General features: G+C 39.4%; 1 long non-coding RNA gene across 24 annotated transcripts in view; it reads right to left on the minus strand.

Annotated features, from left to right (window-relative positions):
* Positions 1 to 23063, minus strand: part of LOC142410663 (uncharacterized) — a 292399-nt gene that overhangs the window by 188294 nt on the left and 81042 nt on the right. For 22 of the 24 annotated variants that reach the window (XR_012775995.1, XR_012775989.1, XR_012775994.1 and 19 more), the window contains 4 exons: positions 15232 to 15449; positions 13655 to 13978; positions 2810 to 2910; positions 2542 to 2568 (listed from right to left, as the gene is read on the minus strand). This is a non-coding gene — a long non-coding RNA (uncharacterized LOC142410663). The remainder of the gene's footprint in view (positions 1 to 2541; positions 2569 to 2809; positions 2911 to 13654; positions 13979 to 15231; positions 15450 to 23063) is intronic. The other 2 variants (XR_012775973.1, XR_012775978.1) reach the window with 1 other exon arrangement.

The raw sequence follows: 23063 nt of genomic DNA on the forward strand, positions 1-23063 counted from the left end.
CAATTCAGTAAAATCTTTCTAGCCTTTGGGACCAGCAATGGTGTTAAGACATTGTGATTTCCATGCCTTCCTTAATGTATTTTCTTCTGCATCTCTTGATTTCAGTCAATTTCTGGTAATACTTTCCTACCAGCCTGGGCAGCAAGGTAGTATCAGGTCTTGCTGCAGCAGCATAAAACTATCACTCATTCAGTCTCGCATGCTGACAATATACTAAGAGGTGGGAAAATCTAGGTGTGCAAACTCTTCAAATACATTTTATATCTACTTATTCTTCATATTCTCTGAGGAAGCCATCTAGGTTCCTTAATCAAAAAATGTGTAAGAAATGTAAAAACAAAACATGCAAAATTTTTAATATACTACAAATATGTGCTTACTGGTTGGGGAAAATAGCAATACTGCCTTCTTCCTTTACTGGCCTATTTAGCTCTTTCCTTTCTCCTGCCTCAGTCAATACTGAAAGACCTGTGATGACCGAAGCATGAAGTCTGTGACACTCTCATTTGTGGTCCAGGTGCAATACACACTGATCTCCTGCAAGTGAGCATGTCTTCCTTTATTGCACAGTCCGAGAAACCATCTAGTCTGTGACTACTTCGCAAAAGGAACTTTCCCTTTACTCAGCTCCTGGCTCGATAACTACGATGTGACTCAGCACCTGTGATCACAGTTTGTTGTATGAAGCACATTGTTTATGTGCAGCACTATAAGGTGGGTAACACACTGCCTCTCACTTATTTTCATAAGCTGAACCTAATTAATGTCATTTTGTATGCCAGGGATAAGAGGACAGCTGGAAACCATCAAGGGGAAATGGGAGTAGTACATGAGCTGTTTCCTCAGTCAGCTGTTTCACTGCCCAAGGCACACACACGCACACTCGTGGCTTCCTCTCTCAGGTCCAGTCCTGCTCTAGCTCTACCACTGTCACTCAGAAGTCAGTACAATTATCCCAGCTTTACAGTGGTATAACAGAGAACAGGCTTGGGCCCAAATATCCTACTGGCACTTGAAACATTCCTGTTTTATCAAAACTTGATACTTAAAGCCTTCTGGGAACATATACAATCAGGATAAAATACCAATTAATACCACATAATTGCCTTAGACTATGCTCAGAAATCTGTTCCAACTCACAAATAAAAGTCCACACGCTCAAGCCACAAGTCTCAGTCTACATACTCCATCAATAGATGTGTCTTTGACATATCTCCTGTAGACCAAACACAGGGTTTGTCCTAACCATGAGGAACAGAAGCAGAGAATTGAGGTTCACTGCAAATGCCATCTTACTGGTCTTCATTTTCTGTGACAGTACTCAGGCCTGGGAACAGTTATCCAGAATGCTTCTGCTGACCTCAGTTTCTGGGATAGTTCTCCCTTGCTTAACCCTGAACCTTTCCCATACACATGAAGATAAACACCCAAAGTTCTACATACTAAGACTTATGCAAACACATTTTCTGCCAGAGGGCATAGGCCAATAACCTGCAAAGATCCACACCCACACAGAATTGCACAATGGACCACACGTATTTTGGAGTATGGCATTTGCCTATCACTAAGAATTATCAAGCACCAGTCATTTCCAGAAACAGTTTGCTGGTCTCAACGGATCAGTTACACTGCATTTATTTTTGCTCTAAGCAATACCTTCTATGCCAGTCATTCATACCAATTTGGGAGCTCACCCAGATCCTTCCCTCACCCTTTTCCAGGTCCTCAAGCTCAATAACATTTAATTCACCAAGTGGAATTCCTCTGGCTCTTCTCTGCAATCCTAATTTCAACTTTATCCTGACGAGCTGCCAGAGGCATAGAGAGCCTGCTCCACAGGGATCCCAAATTCCACAGGCCACTGCAGCCCAACACTACATGACAGCAAATCTTTCAAAAGAAAGAAAAGACTCCATAAAACATCATCAGAGCTCTAATACTTCAAAATGTGAATTCATACATCAGTTGTAACGTGTTCAAGCCTGGACACTCGGTTAATGCACAGACCTCTTCTGAGTCAGTGCTCTGCAAAGGCTGAGCACTAGGTACCTCGCTGGTGCCTTGGGTCTCAGCTCTGATCCACTGGATGGCAAGTGGATTGAGCCCAGGAAGATCAGCACTCCAGGCAAGACCGACAGAAGAACTTTCCTCCTAGTTCCACCACTTGCACAGTAAGCAATACACCATTTAACTGATACCCTGAGTGATTCTTTCAGAACAAAGAATAGAAGTGAATTTCCAGGAAGTAGCTCCTGAACTCATCCAGAATGTTAAATTACAAGATATTTTGTAGATTTTCAACTGCCATTGGAAAGGCCCAACTAACAATCCGATTAATCTCAAAACAATAACAGCCCTTAATCTAACATATATCAGCAAATTCCTGTTTCTCCCTTTTCTAACAAAAATAACAACACTGTAGTTGCCAGTGCATTAATAAAATCCTATTTCTGCTCCAGAGACTGAATTGAACCTTTGTTCTTCACAGCAAAGGATTAAGAAGGTTGCTATTTTGGTAATGAGATGTGGAGAGGTACTTACTTTGCAGCTGAGATCCAGGCTGGATGCCTGAGAAAGGAATAAACTCTGTTACCTCAGATGAACTTTATTCTTATAATCAGTATATCAAACTCTGTTAGCATGATGCATATCATTAACAATAAAGAGAGACTATTCATGCATAATTACAATTTGATAGTGTTTAAGCTTATTTACAAAATATGCCCTATGTTGCAGATAAAGTCATGAATGTAGATTTTAGGATAGCAACACACACACATAAGAAATTAGAAAAAGAAAAATTACTTACTTTCTAGGTAGTTTATTGGTCAGCTGCTTCTTTTTTTTCACACTAAGTCTAATTTTTTTCCCAATATCTCACCTCTTTTAACAGCACATCACGGAGAAAAACTGTCATAAAGTGGCACAAGAAGAAAAAAAAGTGTCAGAAAAACACCACATGGACAGGGACAAATGAGAGAACACTCTGAAAAGAAGATCAAATCATAGGACACAGATCCAAGTGCTGAGGCACCAACTCAGTGCCCAAGATGATTGAGAAAACTGTTTGTGAGGCTGGAAAAGGAAGCAGTGACCTGTGAAAATGAAAGCAACTTCATGAAAACATTAGTCATATAAAAAATATGTTGTTTATAGTTATCATAACATTTTTATTAAACAAACATGTTTGGTATATAAAGTTGTTGCAAGCAAAATGTTTCCAAAGGACATGGGTAGGTAAGGTAGTGTGGTTAGAACCTGGCACCACTTTATAATTACATAGGGATCAACTTTTTGCACTTAGAAATGGAAATGTTTGGGGCTCACATCAGAGGAGGTCTGAATTTCTAAATGAAAAGTATTATTGTAACAAAATCTAGGAGGATCTTCAGATATAACGCAAACAGAAGTGAAGGCAAACAGAGCCTCAACATTTCACCTGCATCCTGCATATTGGCTGTTGACATGGCAAAGTACTTTGAAAATATAACAAAAATTAGACTATTTACTAACTCTCATTTCCAGTCTAGCAGGGCAGTGTATTTTAAACATACTTTTTAAAGACCTACCATGATGAAAAGCAACCCCAGATATGGGAAGGATGTCAGAAAAAAATCAGTCCATTGGTCATTGCTGATATCCTCTGGGAATGCTGTTTTACATCTGATGAAACCCTCTTATCTCTCCTTCTCTAATGAACAGTGAGAATAGAACAATAAAAATCCACAGGGGTTCAGATATCTCTGGCAGTACAGGTGCCAGATTTCCTAGGGAAACAAATCTTATGCAGTCAAGCTTCACCTGCATGAGTGGTCACATGAGTATTACCCCTGCAATAATTTTTGGACACAATCACCAATTCCAATCACATCTTATAAAAGTAGACACCTCAAACACAATTAAATTCCTAAGCCTATGCTGATGAAAGCAGACACCTCAAAAACAAATTCTTAACACAATGCAGGAAAATAGTTGGATGGGTGAATAGGATGGCCTTAATAGTGCTCCCAATAAATGAAAGGCTTCAGTGTGAACATAACCTACTAGGCTTCAGAGAATCCACTAGTATTGAGCTGTCAGGAATTTCGCAGCCACTGGAAGAGCTCCAGTTGGAGCTTGTGCCTTGTTAGAAAACCAGAGAATCCAGTGCCATAGGAAACGAGACTTTATTCATTCCGAGCTCAGGGAATCACTGTTTTCCAAAATGAACAACAGTAGAAAAGAAATTGTTCTCACTAGTTTACATTTACAGGTAACACTTCAATCAAACATTGAAGGAATTGGGCTCAATGCGGATGTGACAGAGCAATATTTTTTGGCCTGTAATAGGCAGGAGGTCAGAATGTACAAATAAACAGTCCCCACTTTTGAGTCTACAGAACATGTTGATTTCTTTTTAAATCCTCTAGCACGTTAACTAAACAAAATATCTATTTACAGCAGGAAAAGCCGATGAAGTTCTTCAGGGACTGCCATCTGAGTATCAGTGTGAAGTTATGACAGGAGGATCTACCCGCTGAAGCTGTCCACATTTACTCTCTCCAGAAACACCAGTATTGAAGACAATTGCAGATTATAAAATAATTCCCTCTTTGAGTACTTTAAGAATTTTCAGCATGGTTTCATTTTCATATCATAGTACAAATGCTTTGTAACTCAAATGATAACTTTCACTAAAAAGTCTTAAAGGCCCTGACCCTGGAGCTTGATCCACGTTGGTGCAACTCTGACAGATCTCAAAGACAGATATGCTTACAGAAAAAAGGATCCCATCCATGCAAGACTGAAGACTCACATTTAATTTGCAGATTTTGCATATGCATCCCTAACACTTAAGTATTCAGCCACCTAATGGAAATCCCTAGGAGGAAAAGGCATTGTGGTTGAACAAGAAATTCTGGATGTGGCAGTTTCATTTAAAAAAAAAAAAAAAAAAAGGCAAAGCATATTTGAAAATTACATGCAGAAATTTTGGCTGCCATTTTAGTGTGGGGAACACAAATGCAAAAAAGTGTCTTCCATGTTTTAGCTGATTTCTCTTTGACAGCCGACTACCCTTGGCCCATGCAGCTCATAGACAATGAATGGCCTGAATGGACAACTGCAGGAGAAGAGACATATTCAGCTGGATGAAGACTTTAACATCTGGCTTCAGTTTCTAAAAATACAATCCAAGTTCTGATGGATGGATAAATGGATGGATACACATACACACATTTTTCTCACTTTTACAATATGCAAGCCTTTGTACAATCACCTGAAACGCTCTCTCACTCTCTGCATAATACAGCTACATAATCAGGCATTTCTATGACAATAGTCTTCTATGTTTTAATTATATATTATCTCAGACTTGAAGAATGCTTAGAAGTGTAAAAAAATTAAACCTCTGCATTTAAATAGAACAGTGTAGTCAACAACACCTCTTTCTGCAGCATAGTTAGTCAGATCCCTCAAGTCTCTTCTTCCCCAATAGGTAGGACAATGCCATATTAAGTCAAAAGTTAGAGAATATGCCTGCTGTGTCACTCTAGGTATCACAGAAAGGCCTGGGGTTCCAGACACCAGCTAGAGGTTACACTACTTTAAGAGCAAAGAAAATGCAAGTTGGACATACAAGAACCACGGCCTTTCTCTGGCTTTGTGACCTTTGATAGAAGCTGCAGAAGGGATGCAGTAGTGCTCATAGGAGAGGGATGGAGAGGGACAGATGGAGAGGGACAGACCAAGGCACTGGGTACTCTCTGCACTTGTAGTAGTTTGGGAGACTGGCAGGAGGCGTCCTAGGTCCTTCTTCCCTTGAACAGTCACAGTAAAATCAACAGGTGTTAAGAGTGCCCAGACTTGCTGAAAATTAAGCCATGGTTGTCTCGACTTGGGCAACCAGACTCAGAAACAATTTTTGAAAACAGAGCCTGCAGGGAAATGAGGGTTAGAGCAAAGCTGTCCTAGCTCCCAGGCCTCACACAGAGGCAGCTCTTTGACTGTAGGACTCCTTTTTCCCTCACTTCCCCTAGCCGTTTGCAGTGAGGTGGGGCCAGAGGGAGGCATTTTCAGCCTTCAGAGGACCTTTATACTGTATTAAAAATATGGTTTCTTTAATGTTTCCTTTTTCAAAGGTAGTAATATAAACTAACTGAGTGTGCTCTTAGGAGAGCTTTTTGGCACAGGATTGGGACAATCCTGTGCCAAACCTCATCTTTGGCATGAAGAAATAAACAGACTGTGGTTCTGCATAAAGACAAAAGTTTTGGAAAGCCTTTAGAATATTTCTCATAATGAAACAGTGGGGGGGTAGTTTTCTTGAAATTCAGAATACTCTCCAGAATACGAATCCAACCTTTAAATGTCTTGGTCTCTTCAATTATGAACTGAGTTCCTTCATTAAAAAAAATAAAATTGAAACAATTAAATGATGAATGATGGATACACTCTGCTTTTGAACAATCCTCATTAAGGCTATTTCCATACCATTTCATCTCTCTATGGCAAATAAAAATATTGTGTTGGATAGGAATGAAATTATTCTCATCACCTTATATTACAGAAAGGGAAACTGAGATTGAAAGATCATGCGCTTTCTCTGCCTAAGGCCACAAAGGATCCACTGCCCAGAACAGCAGTGCCAGATTAGTTTGCTTTAGACTCCGGCTGTTAAGCCCTACGCTTCTTGATGATGTTCCCATTCAGGATATCTGAACAAGACTATTGTTAAAGATATGGGAAAGAAAGGCCCAATTTTGGATTTTATTTCTGGGTGCTCCCAGCAGTTCTCCATAGTAAACTGAATGGCAATGCAGATTATATAGAGGATTTAGAAGAAAAGCAACCATGACGTCTCAGAAATATTTCAGTAAAAGGGTCTTGACAATGAGATTTCTCATTAACATCACACTTCAGAGAAAAATGCAACAAGTCAACTAAGAGCCAAGAAGCCTGACACCTTTATATCATTTTGGTTTATTACCTGAAACACAACTGCTGTGTTATAGAGTAGATCAACCTCCCATATTGAGCAAATGAGGTTTATCACACATAGATCTGAAACACACTTAGATGAAGATTAAGTATCCAAAAGGCTACTATGCTTTGCCAATACATGCAGAATCATGTTGGACTGCTCAATGTATCATGAGTGTTATTAAAAGAAACTAAATATTTTAAGAACATTTTAATAGTGTTCCTTTTTGATTTTGGATGGAAAGGGAGGTTGTTCTCTTCCTTTTCAGGATTATTTTTTTCTAAGTATATTTCTAAATCCTACTTAGTTTCATTTAACTCCAGCCTTGTAAACCCTTTGTGTGTTTCTTTCTCTCTCAAGCCTCTTTAAGCACTTTTATATGTCTCCTTCCAACAAGGATTTTGCTGTATTGTTCCTTTTTGTTCTCTCAGAAATCAAGTCTCTTTGCCCACAATTTGAAGAACTTCTCCCGTACACACCCAAGTCCACTGCTGCAGGCAGCACAAAGGTTTCAGAATTAATAAACTACGAAAAATGAATGAGGCAATTCCCAACTCACAAAGCTTTAAAGTTCTCTGCTTACTCCAGAAGATATCTCTGTAGTGGACCCATTCATGGATTCATCTTCAGCTTTTCTCTGCAATAATGACAGTAACAAAAAATGTTTAAATATAGATGCCAAAATTCTGATGTCACCACGGGACTGTTCGAGCTGGAGCCAGGACCCTGTCTCAATCTAGACCTTGACACTAGTCTGTCACTTTGAGAAAAAGGACATATCTCAACTGTACAGCCCTCCAGTACAGCTACATAGCTGACATTTTTTCAAGCACATCACTGCAAGAAGCAATGGTTAAGCCCAAAGCTTCAAGAATTTCACTAAAGAATGTACCAGTATCTGGTTATGTAAAGGCCTTTGGTTAAAAAATACATAAACTCCAAATACCATTGGGGCTTGTGGGTTGAATTTTTGGGGGTTTTGAGTTTAGGAATTTAAGTCGCATCTTACTGTGAGAAAAGAGAAAGCAAAAACAACTGAGAAATGGTATTAGTCCACTAAAAACTCAGAGCCATATGCTGTCATGCCACAATAATAAGTAAGAGGCTTGTGTAGGACAGAAAGACAGGCTGTGACCTCCTTTCCACTAATTATCACAAAGCTATTTTGCTGCATTTTTATAAATACTTTCCTATCTTCACACTTAGTACGCTTTGTCCCGGTGTAGCTCCCCCTTATTATCTAGGCCCCAGGTTGATAACTGATCAGTCCAAGTTCTGACGTATGTCCAAGTGCTTCCCATCAGAGTTAAGTACTTCATGTGCAAGAAGGTGAGAGGCTTCTCATTAAAAAATTCCTCCTTATTTTCATCACAATTCACTGCAGTGCCTATAGACATGATGCTACTATACAGAATAGGGCAAGATAGGGTTCTTTAAATTTAAGATGCATATGGCAACATTTTAGGCTGTAAGTGATTCAGAGGCATTACTGGAAAGGTATTTCCTGTAAGTAGCACTATAAAAAAGTGGTTATTTAAAAGGGATTAACAAAACAAGAGAGTGGAAGCGGCTGACCTACTGGGAGGTGTAACATGAAGATGGCATGAAGCCAAGAGTGCAAGACAGCTGCGTAGCACATTAAGAAGCAGGATGCAGAGGATCAAGCTGGATTTATATAATAAAACCAGAGAAGAGGTTCAGTTGTGAACTTCTCCTGCATAGGTGAGAAAGCTCAAGGCAATATTGTCAACTGAGTAAGCACTATCTGATGGAGAGGAATTCCAAGGCCTGATCCAAGTTAATGAAGAGACTTTACTGACCAGGCTCCACCTTACGTGATGAAGAGCCCAAGCCCTACAGTGAATTCTGACCCCAGCAGAGTCAAGTAAACTCTACTCCTATCAATAGAAGTGCTGCTGGTATTCAACAAAAATGCAAATGTGAAAGGGACGTTTCTTTCACAAATACTTGTTAGGGAAAGCTTCATGGTCTACCATGCAGATGCACTGAAATACACAGGCAAATACAGACATCCATTGGGTAAACATCTTTAAGGTAATGTGTATGCACATTAGCTCTGAGGGGTACAGCTTGCGTTCACTCCACTGACCTCATTCTCATCCATCTATGTTTAATGTAGCCCACCACAGCAATTGAGTTCTTTACTTGCTAAATACACAATATGTATAAATTTTGGCTTTTTCTAAATTGCGGCGGAAGGTAAATTCACAATTTTTCAGGAAGAAAAAAGGTTTATTTTATGTAAACTTATTTTCTTAGCAGGCAATTGAAAACACATTTTAAATATCTTTGTCTTCTATTTAACAAAAAAAAAATCAGCAGATGTTTTTTGGATGAGCTACATTGTTTATTATTTTCCTAAGATGTCCAAAACATGAAACTCATTTAACCCCTAGAGGAGTGACACAGAAATGACATGATGTGCATCATACATCAAATAATGGTCACTCCTGCTGCTCTTTAGACATCTGGGGCTTAATTTGCAATTATTTGCATTTATAGAGCAAGCTATACAATCAAAATGGGAACACATCTCCTAAGTTGATGCAGAATTAATTTTCAAAGGGTGACATGCACCATAAATCCTATTGCGTGATTACTATAAACATGCAAACAAAACAATGAGGAACAGCGTTGTCTGCTAATGGATGTTCAGTTATGAATTTCAATTGTTAACAACATGTGATTAATTTACATGCTCAAATTAAGTCTCCATTTTTGCATGTTTAATTATGAGGTATTTAAGCATGGATGGGTGTGTTTGATCATAAGCAGCATCTAGGAAAAAGCTTGGCACTTGCAATTTGCTTGTCCTGTTTTAAAATGTTCTCATTACATCATGGAATGAAAAGTTAGAAAAAGGAATGTCTCTGTTCCCAGCTAACAATGCACACAAGTCAAGAGCTCTCCTTTTTCTAATATTTCCCATAAGGATGTGCGTCAGAGGTATCTTTTTGACAAGCAAATGACAGAGGGAATCTGTGAAAACAACAATGTGTCTTTGGAGAGTTCCGTAGTACACATACTGTGGATGCCATCATTTAATCCCATTTTAGAGCTCCCCCATTTCCAAAAGCTTCAGACAACCCTAAATTTTAGTGGGATTTCCATTTAATGCTTCTGTGCCATGGATGAACAGCTCCAGGGACTATGCTACAATTTTCCTAGTAAAACGCAGGGGTCCAACTGCAAAGGAGGGCTTAGGGCTGTGCAAATAACTGGTTTTTCAGTTCAGCTGCCAAGCCAAACAGTTGAAAAAGAATGTTGGTTCAAACTGAACCAAATTCACAATTTTTCCAGGTTTCCACACCAAAACCACTACCATCCCCACCCAGCCCACTGTACTTCGTTTAACATGAAATGTTCCATATGTCTCAAGAGGAAACATTTTTGGAAAATGCAAGCATTTGGCAAATGCAAGCATTAAAGACAAGGAAATGCAAGACAAGATTTACAAAATTGTTCCAAAAGGATTGTTCTCTCTGACTTTTTATATACAATTCACTCCTTTGATATACTGAGGAAGTTTCTTTCCCACTGTGTTGACCATAACAGGGTTTGCCCCAGCTTCCAAAGTGAGTACCATTAACATCAGGTTGGAGAGTCGTTCTTACTCTATTGCTCATTGACTCTCAAGTATTATTGAAGTAGTTTGTATGAAGTGGCTTACTGGACCGGTTCCATTTTGGAATGATCCGAAGAGTAATTGCTAGGATACTCATATGAGGAGTTAGGGACCCAAATTCAAACTCCTATCTTGATCAGACAGAGCATGCATTTGAACTCTGATGTGACTTTGCTTATGAGGTAGGTTCTCATCCCTTGCATTGGAAGTGTTTCACTTTGCATGCAGTGCTTAAGTGGCCACCATCAAGACTGAGAACAACTTTAAAGCCAGGTGATTAGCACACTCCCCTAGCAGAGAGGGCATCAGCTCCACAGACTGCTCTTCTGAAGCAAAAAAGTGTAAAGAGGAACAACTGAGAACACATTTCGATAGTTGCTAATTGCTGCTAATTGCTCATGTCCTGTCCTAAGAGACAGGACAGAAGGATCTAAATCTCCAGAGCAGAGGACAGAATTAAACCGCGGCATCCACCATTGCATATGAACAGCTTAACCACCAAGAGAGGAGGTAGGAGAGAAACATACCCCTGGTGAGGTCTGGTTCCTTCCCATTACAAGTATTTTTCTCAGATGAAATTTTCTGGTAGATAAGGATCAAATTGCGCCAAATATTTTGCTCAATGCCAGAAGTGATCTTTTTCTGACACTACAAATTTTTCTCTCATTGTCCTAGGCTCTAGAGCATGTACGCACACCTTTGAGACAGAAAAGTTCTTCAAACAGGAATATCCTGCCATCTAGCAATGCAAAAAGGCTGGTAAATGTAATACTAAGCTCTTCTAGATAAAAATTATTAGATACTATGAATAGTCGATCACACATGTACTCTTGGTAGTATACCTATTCAAAAATGCTTATATACTTGAAGCTTCAAGGCACCTCAGCTCAGAAGATTGACAGAAATGTCCTGGAGAAAATCCTGGCATACAGCAGCCTTCACGCTATTCCCATTCATTTCTACAACCTATGCCCTTTTCTGCATCTTGACACTATTTGCACAAGGGAGCTGCAAGACAAGCCAAAATGCAGTCTGAAATGTCTGAATTCATAAAGCTTTGTGAAGGAATGGCCCTTCTGTTTGGCAAGCATTATACATCTATAGAGATCCACAATGACAGTGAGAGCAGTAGGAAAATATATTGTAAAAATATTTAGCAGAAGCAATGATTTCTAATGTGACATAGAAACACTATTGAATATTGTCAGGTAATACTAGTCACTCACACTTGCTGAATAACTGGATGAATCAAAGCAGTCCCTGCCCCAAAAGATACAGATCGTAATTTAAAAAAAAAATGCACAACATAGCAATACCTGAGCTCATTAAAATTTTAATTCCAAAGTATGCTTTATATATTCTGAGTCTCAGAAGAGATAGAGGAAAACTGATTATGAGCAAAACACTTGAGTCTGTCTTTTCCTATCTTTCTTCTTCGTTATTGAGGAAAATAGAATTGAAAAATATTTGGTTGATTGAGATTTGGGTCACAATTCTGAAATATTTGCAAATTTTAGCAAAAGAAGAACAAGTTTAAAGCCAGCACTAACAGCCACATATTTTGGCAACATTTTCTTTGAATGTAACAAATAACTAGGAGGTGACAGCTTACTTTCAGCATCACAGGTTGGAAGTACAACAGATAGAAATTTTACAAATTAGAAAAGTTTTCTTCACAAAATACCTTTTAAAAAATGGGGAACTGGATTAAACCAAGAAATGACATTTTTTCTCAAGTAGCAGAGATAAGAAAGAAATATATGAAAAAAAAGAAAAGGTGAAAGTAGTGTTATTTTTTGTTTGAAATTACTAATACATGGAAACATTGCTTATCAAATTGCATGGAATTAAAATTATTTTTTAAAGGTTACTAAAGACATTTTAATTTCCTTTGTTCTCTTTTTTGTCCAGGCTTAACTGATAATCTCCTGCAGTTATCATTATAGTTGAAGCCTGCATCTATTGCTCTGGGGCAAGTATCTATTTGAAGAAGCTTATTAGGTTTATTACTAAACAGTAACTAAATGAAAAAAACCTATGGCTTTGAAAGAAGACCTGGCATGCAGATAACATTTATGACTGGGTAAATTCCACTAATACTTCTCTAAGCAATTGTTGTTGTTTTCTGCCATGTTTTTTGACTTTTAATGCGCCTTTCACTTCACTTTAGGCATTCAAGATTTACTGGTTATCTTCTTGACTGAGGACGAATTTTAATTTCCAAACTGTGCACGTGCAGCTGGTATTCTCACCACTGCCCTACCTACCACAGGAACCCAGCTATGGCTGAGGGCATAGTTTACAGCAGCCGATACAAAATCAGGAGTGTGCAGAACTTCGGCCGTTGCCCAGGCGTCACAAACAGCTTCACTCATGGAGCTACATTCAGATATACTGGATCAAGCAAGCTATTAGCTATTAGGGTAACCAGCAACAGCAATTACGCTAGTTACAGTACTGCACTGGCACAGCCATAATATTTCTTGTTCCCTGCTACCTTGTTCAGCGCCATCTGAAGACATTGCCTCTCACAGAACTGTGGCACACTGACCTCCCCAAAAACCCAAACAGATCATGAGAATGCCTTAAAACGCAGCTGGATCACTCACAGGCAGAGTAATACATTCAGCAAGCATTGCAAGATCTCTAGCTTGCACAGCATTACTGTGGGAGGGCTTTAGTTGGAGCTTTTAAATATTAGCTAAGGAAAAGGGCTGTTTATATAATTTTAGCACAACTCTTCATTCATTCCAGTTGGATTTTTAACAGTTGCATTGCTCTTGTTCAATTAGGGGATCATCAGAAATTTGCAAAATTCTGGACATTTTCAAACATTTCACATATTTTTGTGTCAGAACTGTGGTGGGTCACATGACATGCAGCTGTGTTAACATATTTAAGGTTTGGATACTTATAAGCTCTTGCACTCTAGAGTATTATTTTTCTACTTGTTTACATTTGAGAATTACTGGATTTTGTTGGGTTTTTAACCACAAGGTTAGAATTTATGGGAAAAAATTAAGCAATAAATAGGTACAGTGTCTTACCTTCATTTTTCATGTCCTGCCTGCCAGCAGAAGGATTAGAGAGATAAAGCTGGTTTTCTTCTGTGAAACTGCAACTAGTCCAGTCACAAGCTCACAAACACTCCTTTCCATGTCAGCTATACTTTGACCACACAAGTGTGGTTTACAGATTACGGGAGTTACAAAAACACATGGCAAAGAGCTCTCGGCAGCCTCACTTATGTATCAGCAGGAAGAGCTTCCAAGGGACCTCTCCATCCCTGCAGTGCTGAAAAACTTCCACGGAAAATCTTCCTGGATACCGATGATCTCGTTTAACTCGGGGAAAACTGTACTCTCAGCCATCTGTTTCATTATGGGAAAGTACCAGTTCACAAAAAAATTACTCATAAACATGAAGCTTTACCTTTGAAACACAGAGCTTTACCTGAATAAATTCTGGTAACAAAAACAAGTCTGTACCAGCAGATCACAGACACGCTTCATCACTTAATCACATAGATTAATAGACCCCATAATTCTTTCTAAAGGTGCATGACAGCAACCATAAATAAACTGAATGCGCAGTATCTTATTTGAGACTATTTTGTTCTTTCTTAACTCTGCAGCCTATTAAAAATGCCAACAGCCTCAATGGTGGAATCCGAGGCATGCCTGATACTGATACTGGATGCTGGTAACATGATGTTTTTACAGATAAATTTGCAAATAGACATATAAAGAAGAAAGTGATTACACTATCTTTGAGGGAAATATCTGAAATTATATACGACAACACTTCATAATGTCGTATGTAAATTTTCCATTTATGGAAAATTTACAAAGGAATTTGTTCATAAGGGTTGTTGAAAGCGATCTAATAAAAACAAGATGAGTCAGTCAGTTGGCTGCAGATGGTTTAATGGACAGTTCTTCAAAATCAGCGCTGTGAAGTTTGGAGAAAAGATAGCAAATTCTACAGTTGGAGAACTAGTAAGGGTAAGTATGTCACTTGCTGTCTCACAGCAAAAGCCCTTCAGCACAGACTCAATAAAGGAATGTATTCCACCTGTCCTTTAGCTGCTGCTACAGGTGTCTCATGGGTGTTAGCTTATACCTGCCAGTCCCAACCTCAGACACACTTCAGCGTACCAAAAATCACATTCAAATGCCATCCTCAATCCAATTTCAGAGAATAAAAAAATAAGATTTTGGAATGCCAAAACCATTCAGATCACTACCTCAAGCCTTCTCTGAGTTTAAGGGCAGTGACACAAGTCATTGTTCTTAAGATTGTCTTAACTGGCAATAAGCAGCACACTTCTATTATAGACTCGCATATATAATATATATTATGTTATATTATATATTATATATATATATAAATGACTTACATTAGTTAAACTATTGCTGAACACTTAGAAGTAAATAAGAGGTCAACATAATATTAGGGCATAACTCTGACTTCACCTAACTACTTGCAGATATTTCAGCCACCTTGTTTCCACTTGAGATACCATGGCAAGATTATTATTGTATGCTCATTTACCTGTCTTAGGAAAGGAAAAAAATCCAAAATTTTAAAAATACAATCATGTGTCAAAGAAGACCAAGCCTACAGGAGAAGCTGTGAGATGGTCTGCTTGAGTAACTTGATGATGTCTTTCTCTTGTCCTTGAGTATTGATCTGGCATAAAGTCTCCATTGCCAGAAAGAGCCACAGTTCTGCAACAGCTGATAAAAACTTGGACATTCTGTTCTGAGGGGAGGAAATTCCCACATTTCCAAACAAGTCTTCATTCTAAACAGGAGTCAAAACACAGCATCTCAAAGTTTCCTGCAAGAAGGAAATTTCAACACATTCAGTTTTAGAAAAATAAGTTCATTTCATTGTTTAGTTGGTGTTTTTGTCCCTAAATGAAATTGGACAACAAGCTGCTTCAGGGGAATGCTGAGATTGCCCCAAGCCCTAGAAGTGCTTGAGGAACACCCTTGGGAGTCAGCTGTACCCAGTCAGGGCAGATTTTTGACATACTCAGAAGTAGAACTGTTTCTGCTACAAACCCATCTGGTTTCACACACAGCCAGCTTTTATGCACTACACATTCCCGATATTGGTTGAGTTTTGCTCATATATATTAAATAGAATCTGCATTTGGGCTCTATTTTTCCCCAATATACAGCCTTGCTTTCCCATCTCCTAGACAGCACTGCCTGCACAAAGAACTGGATGTTAAGCAGATATGATCAATAAAAATGGGTTTTTTCTGAGCCAATGAGGAGGTCAATCTAGTTTTCCCTTCAGCCTCAGTGATAACCGATAACTTCACTGAGAAAAAAACAGCCCTGTACATTCACATGAACCTAGACTGAACTGGTTCCCTGACAAATACAGTCTCCATCAGGATCAAAGTATTGCCATCAGATATCGTCTTGGCACAGAAATGTGTTCATGAGCTCCTGTATTTTTTTCTGCCTAGTCTGTCTCCTCCTACTCTTGGTCAAATTTCTATTCACATTAAAATGTTTAAAAAAAAAAAGAAGCCTATCCAATCCAAGCTATAATGCCTCAAGACTATTTAATAGTAACTTGTAGTGTTAATCACACTGCACTTCTCACTCCAATCCAAGAGGATGGCAAGAAAGGCAACAACAAGCTAAACCCCTTTAATGCATATTTTCTGATCCTCTACCTACAAGTAGAGGATCCCTTATTACTACTACAACTACCACCCATTACACGCTTTGCTATCTAGCTACATTGACTTTGCTTCTGCTTTGCACTTCTGCTTCATTGCCTGATAGAGGTCCAGATACCTCTTCTGATTCTGGACAGACAAGAAAACAACACCTTCCCCCTAATACCAGGACTCTAATTAACAACTGGAAAAGAGCTAGGAGCTGCCACAGGAACTGGAGTCATCAGCAGGAGCAAGGAACTAAGACATACAGGAAGCAAGGACCAGAGAAGCATGAGCAGGAAGAGCATGATGAACTTAGAAGAAGGCCAAATTAATTGTAGCATTATCCAGAATGACTAGCTTCTGTTCACAAACAACAAAACACTTGTCACAGTAAAGACTGATGGAAGATACATTAAATATTTGCTTCCCTAGTAGTCCTATCCTGCATTCAGCATTGAACAGGGACAGGGAAACGATGTGACTGAAAATGGACAATAGGACCATAGAGGGGAAGCAATGATGGAAGCAGCTGTAAACAGAAGGGATGTCTCCAAAAGGAAGCTTTTCTGTTCAGAAATGGGTCATTCTCAGAAAGTATTTGAAAACCTTGCAGCACACTGAAATGTTTTAACCCATCTCAGAAATGTCTAATGGTCTGTACAAGACTGTGGACTTCCTGGGGCTATAGCAGGTCACATAATATCATTCCCACCCACTTCAAATGAGGCAAGTTACAGAAAAAAGCCTGGATGATGCAAATGCCAGAAATGTGCCCTCTGGATGCCAAGTGCCAAAACAAGTGACAGGGTGAATGTCCAAACTCATCCTTTTCTATCCTATATTAAATCTGTATTCAACATTCTTTTCTATACTACTCGCTAGCCAACTGGAAGTCAACTCAGTGTCAATATAGGTGAGAAGGTTTGGAACAACCACCTATCTAGAGATTGCAAGAACAGCCGTGGCTTGCATAGTCAGTGTACAATTTGCTTTGCTTTCAGGAATACAGCCTGCTGGAATCAGTCATCAGAAACAAATTAGTCTGGGTTTTGCAAGCCGTTATCTTGACTGAAGATTAAAAGTGTTTACAATGTAGTCAAGTCTGCCAATCAGTATTCTCCTCTGTGATTCACCTTCACAGAATTGCATAATTCTCACCTAGACTCACCATCTCCTGGAAAGCAAGGATTCCTTTTTCACCTGGAAGGTGTAGCTATTAGTGTAGCATCTACAATGGGGAAATAAAGACAAGCCAGAAACTATAAAGCACTCTCTCATATTAACAGACAGTCTACACTGGTTCAGAGGCCAAGTACTGAGCATTTCCATTGCATTAAATGAATCAAATATTCACAACAGCTGCGGAGGACATCAGCCAACACACTGGTAAATACGCAATTGGCATTGCATACTGCCTCAACATAACAGCTATACTGCAGCTTCCTGCCTGCGTACCTATAGTCTGTGCCTCTAGGAGGCACTATCGAACTACAGTCCAGGGCACCTAAGGCATTTAGAAAAGCAGCCACAGCCATAAATCCTCTTTTCCCATGTTGTTGTTCATCTGCTCTCTATGAGGAGATGATTTATTTCTGTGGTAGGGAGCTACTCAAAGGAAAGCCTCAAAACATCCTAACAAGGATAAGTGTGACATATGTGTTATGTCAGCCACTACCCATTAGAAGGCCTATTTCCTAGAACTGACATAGAGGCAAGTATTTTCTGTAAAACAGTCAAAGTGCTGACACCTTCTCTGATACTATGAAGGTCATTGTGAACTAGGAAATGCAACTTCCACAGATCTTTTTGTTTAGTCTAATTTTTCAGGACATTCTCCTTGAAACATGTCATGTCATGTCAGGATACAGCATGTTGTGTACATGATACACATATCATGTGATATGCATCCTCCATCTCAGTACCCTGGGCCAAGCTTTTCTTCATAGTCTTGATTCTTCATGACATGCAGCCAATACAGCCATAAAAAGGATTCCCATGGACAGTAATTCTCTCTCCATAGTGAATCAGCAGGGCTCATTCTCTGCAAACCGGAATTCTGGTGAGGGGCAGAATGAGACTTCTTCCCCTCAGATAGTACGGGTGGTAAAGCTCCATCTTTGTTTAGTTGAACCGATCTGGTGCAGAACTGGAGTAACATAGTGGTGAGTCAAGCTCGCTATGCTTGCCCATGGAGCATTTCATTGTGTTCTTTTTGTTTGTGGTTCATGCACATAATCTAAAAGGTCATTCTACACTGAAAGCAGTTGTTTTGCTTTTTTTAATGGAAAAACAATTCCTCATCTCACAATCCATAACAATAAAAATAAGAACAACAAAACCCCACCCACATGAAAGAACCAGCCAGCAAGAACATCCCCTTGCACAACATCTCCCCATCTCATAGAGGCCAACACTTCCCAATTCTCCCTAGATATCTCTTCAAGAAGCTGGGCTATAAAGCATGCCCTGAAGGTGAACAGCTCCAAGAGTTCTTGGTCCTTTGCTTGATCCAAGCAATTACTGTGACTCATTGTTCTTATTTCATGAGTGACTTTAGTTTAAGGTCAATATGACAATGAGGTTGTCATGCTTGGACAGTAAATGATACATAGAAAACAGATGTTAACAGGTGTTCGCATACTAGTCCCAGTTGCCAGTGGACTTACATGCTCACTGCACGTTATGGTGCAGACAAAATCAGACTCTGAGCTAATTAATTTGTCTTTAAAAGTTCCTCTTCAGAATCGTTCTGTTGGAACTTTACTTTATTGCAACTGGTGGCAGTCAACAAAACTTCATGGCTTTTTTGTAAAAAAGTCAAATATGCATAAAACATATACTTTAACTGAAAAATAGAAATCTCTCAACTGAAAAAATCCCAATGTTTCTCAGTAGCTTTTAACAGAAATTTGTTTTTGACAGTTCTTTTGTGATTTTTCTTCTGTTTTGCTTTGGTTTTTAATCAAAACTTAGTCCACAGTATTTCAAAAGGGAAAAGGCATTATTATCTGGAGATGAGACGGGAAGTAAAAAAAAAAAGTCCAATTTTCGATCAGCTTGGGAGCAAAGTTTCAATATGTTTTCACTTCTTCCCCCCAAACCTTCCATTTATGACACTAACAGAGCTGACATACAGCGCTAGCAGTAAAGCTTAAATCTCTTTGGTGAAACACTTTGGGTCGTTATCAAAACACTGTCAAAGTCAGCACTACCTCCTGTGAGGCAGCTCACAGGAGAGAGAGGCCAGGGTGAAGTTCAAACACAGCATGGAGATTACGCTGTACCAGAGGTCTGAATTACTGCTTGTTCACACAGAATTCTGCAGCCCCTTCATGGCATGTCTCTCTCCCTTTCCTCCATCAGGGAATGCTTTGCCATGGCACAAATCAGGCTCCTGAACTCTTCATTGCAAATCAAAAATTAAGACAGCTTAAGGCATATAATTTGGGTTATGACTTGCAATATTCATTAAGAGAACAGCCAATTCTGGCAAAGAAAAAAATGCCCTGAGCTACGATAATGAATACAGGGCTTGTTACAGCAACAAGACTGATGGTCTCATCCATAACGATCTGACAGTGGCTGCCTTTATATGGTACCTTGTTTTGATTTTCATATCAATAATTATATTATGTGCCTCAAAACATCTGGCTGGCTGGCTGACTTGATCCATGTTAAAACCATCCTGTCTGTGGATATGCATTGGAATAGGAGCTATTACAGGATCACATAACAGATGTGGGGAGCAGTAATGATTCTTCAAAATTTTGTGCTACACCAGCGCCAGAGAGCGCTCACTGTGGTCTCTTCTGCCCTTAGAAGTTATGACTTGAACATGTGAACTGAGCCTCCCAATGCCAAGTGAATGCACTAGCACAAAAACTCCTCTTTGTGCTTTTCTCCAACAGCTTCCCCAAGGCACAGAGTCAACACCTGAGTTAGCACTCACTGCATGGTGTCACCTTGTCACCTAACACAAAGTAGAGAAAGAATTTCTGCTGCACATTTTCCTGGCAATTCCCGGCTAGTATGGCCATGCTTGGTTTTAACTTTCAAATAAATTGCACTTGTCGTTTGGCTGTAGGGGTGCGCATGGCTGCCCATTCGCAGGAATGCTGCAGTTAGTACTTCATGTGGGGCCTCAGGCACACATCAGCCAGCCTTTAACTAGGTCAGCCAGTCTAAAACACTACCATGGATTTGGGTGGCTTTTTCACCTCTTGGTATTAAATGGATTCAAACAGCTTGGGGGACTAATGGGTATTTCTCTAATTTGATTTGAAATTATGATAAATTGTTTCTTCATAAGCAGAGCTACAGAATCTCACTGTGAGTTAATGTGCAAGGTAACTTTAAAGAAAACGTTATGAACAAAGTCTGTCCTTCCTCCTCCCCTTTCCTTACTTCCTAGACTCTTACTTCCTATACTCTCAGAGCAGCTTCTTTTGTTTGGTGTTTCGGTATTTACCATGCGTTTTATTTGCTAGCTCTAGGACCAAAGCACAGGTTTGTGTAGCACCACCTTTAAGTGTTTCCTGACTTAAGGGCAAAATGTAAATTTGCAAAACAGGGGGCACAAGTACATCATTATGTTATTTGCTCTTCTCCTGCAAGAACTGTTTCTCTTAAAATTGTCAAATTTGCCAGACCAACAATTCTAATTCTCTTCACTTTTCCTAGGGGAGCTATAACGTGAATGAGAAAGAAGAAAAATGATTGCTACCTACTTTACAAGATGTCTTTTAAGATATTTTCAAAAGTGTCTTCTACGTTTACAGCAGAAGTATTCTGAATGTGCAGCCACATGCTGTATATTCTAGCATCTCCATTAAAACAAATACAAGTAATTATACAGCTCAGTATAGTGTATATGGTCATTTGTCTTTGCCCAAGGTTGTTAGCAAGAAGACTTGTGGGTGTTTGGCATTCTGCAGCATCTGATTTACCTTGTACAAGACACTACCTCAGAGCAGGTAATGGCTGACATGCTTCCAACAGCCTCTCTCCATGCACGGACTACTTGACAGGACATGGGCAGCGGGAGCACACTTGAGGCTCACAGAGGTAGCTGGGAGTGGGTTGAGCAAAGCCTGGGTTTATGTTGGAATCACGAAGACCTGCAGCACTGAGTTGATATATTGGGAGAAGAGATCGTTTGACTGGAATTTACCTCATTCCTCTCTACAGCAAGAGCAGAAGCCAGGGAGGAAAGTACAACTCTCAGGATCATAACTAAATCCCTGTTCTGGCACCAATGGCATCAAGTGCTTGGGGCACAATACAAAGACACACATTAGCTCTAAAGGGAAGCATTTTATTTTTTGCAGGGCTTCTCTGGATACATCATTCAGCTGGTGGACCAACAATCAGGTATCTTTTAGTATAAACTCACTGCTAGTTCCAAAGTTAACTCTTTGAGTTCTGATTTCCAGAGTAACTTTACAACATGAGGCTTGAAGAGTTGGTATTTTCTTGAAGGACAGTTTGTAGGTCACAGATTAAGAAAATGGTTTATAGCCATCCAAGTCAAGATTCTTTCCACTTTTTTTAAAAAAGACACACGGCTTTTTGCAAATTCTCAAGCTTCTGCCATAGTCTCTCTGATCCTAATCTCTACTACTACTCCAGTATATTTTCCACTGCCTATCCCCCACTTCTCCCTGTGCCCTAAGGCCAAATTATACAAATGAATGTCTTGGGTTTTATGACATGGACACTGTTGAGAAATGTTAACCCAAAGTCACATTAAGGTTTTTTTGCTTCCAGTTCTCTTAAAAACTTGAAACACAGACTAAGATGTTCAAAAGCTTCACTAAGATACAAGGATCTTCCAAATAAACTCTAATGCCTAATACGGCAAAGCCAAAACAATATATGATTTTGTACAGAGAATTGTGGAAGTCATGACTTTACAATGACCATTTAATTTTTTTTCATTATCTTTAATTCTGGAAGGGTCTGGTTGAGCATGTAGAGGCAATAAAACTTTTCATTTAAACTCCTTAACATATGAAAATTGTCAGCTGTCGTGGATGAAGTCTTGGGAGCCTGATTCACTAGACCTTAATGTTCAAAGGACAAGGAAGGTCCTGAGCCCAGAAAGATTAAAAGCAAAGAAAATCCTAAGCCAGCACCCTCCTGTGAAACTACAGAAGACCAAAGGACATATCACCTTGTCAATATTTGCAGGGCTATGTGTACCCACCTGACTTTGTTGTGCAAATCACTGATATAAATTCACAACCTCTAGCAGACACCTGCATGAAAATAAGTGTTTAAACACACACATTTATATACATCTGCTTGGGGAAAAAAAACAATCAGGCTAGCAGAGCTACCAGGGATTTGGGTATGCAGTTAGAAAGAAACTAAATGTCATACAGAAGTTCTAACTGAACCTTGGCTTGTTCAGAGGCACAATGCTGCTGAATCGAGCACTTGTGCTGCCTACTGTAGCCCTCTTATCACCATGGTTTTAGATGTGGTTTTCCTTAAAAGGTAGTTTAACTTCTTGGGAGGACTTTCCATTCCAGCCCTTATTCAGTGACTAGCCCCACTGAAATCACCTTGATCTATATTTGCAAAACTTAGAGCAAGACCATGTTTCCATATTGAAATTAAGAAATACCTGCCCAGAGAACCTGATCCTGCCTGCCTTCTGCATGCAAACAGCTTACTTAGGAACAATGAAACCACTAATACAGCAGAGGCAAGAAGTTCTCACCTGAGAAGGATTAGTAGGAAATCACAGGAAAAAAAGTTTAGAA

This window comes from Mycteria americana, chromosome 5 (assembly GCF_035582795.1).
Source record: "Mycteria americana isolate JAX WOST 10 ecotype Jacksonville Zoo and Gardens chromosome 5, USCA_MyAme_1.0, whole genome shotgun sequence".
NCBI classification, from domain to species: Eukaryota; Metazoa; Chordata; class Aves; order Ciconiiformes; family Ciconiidae; genus Mycteria; species Mycteria americana.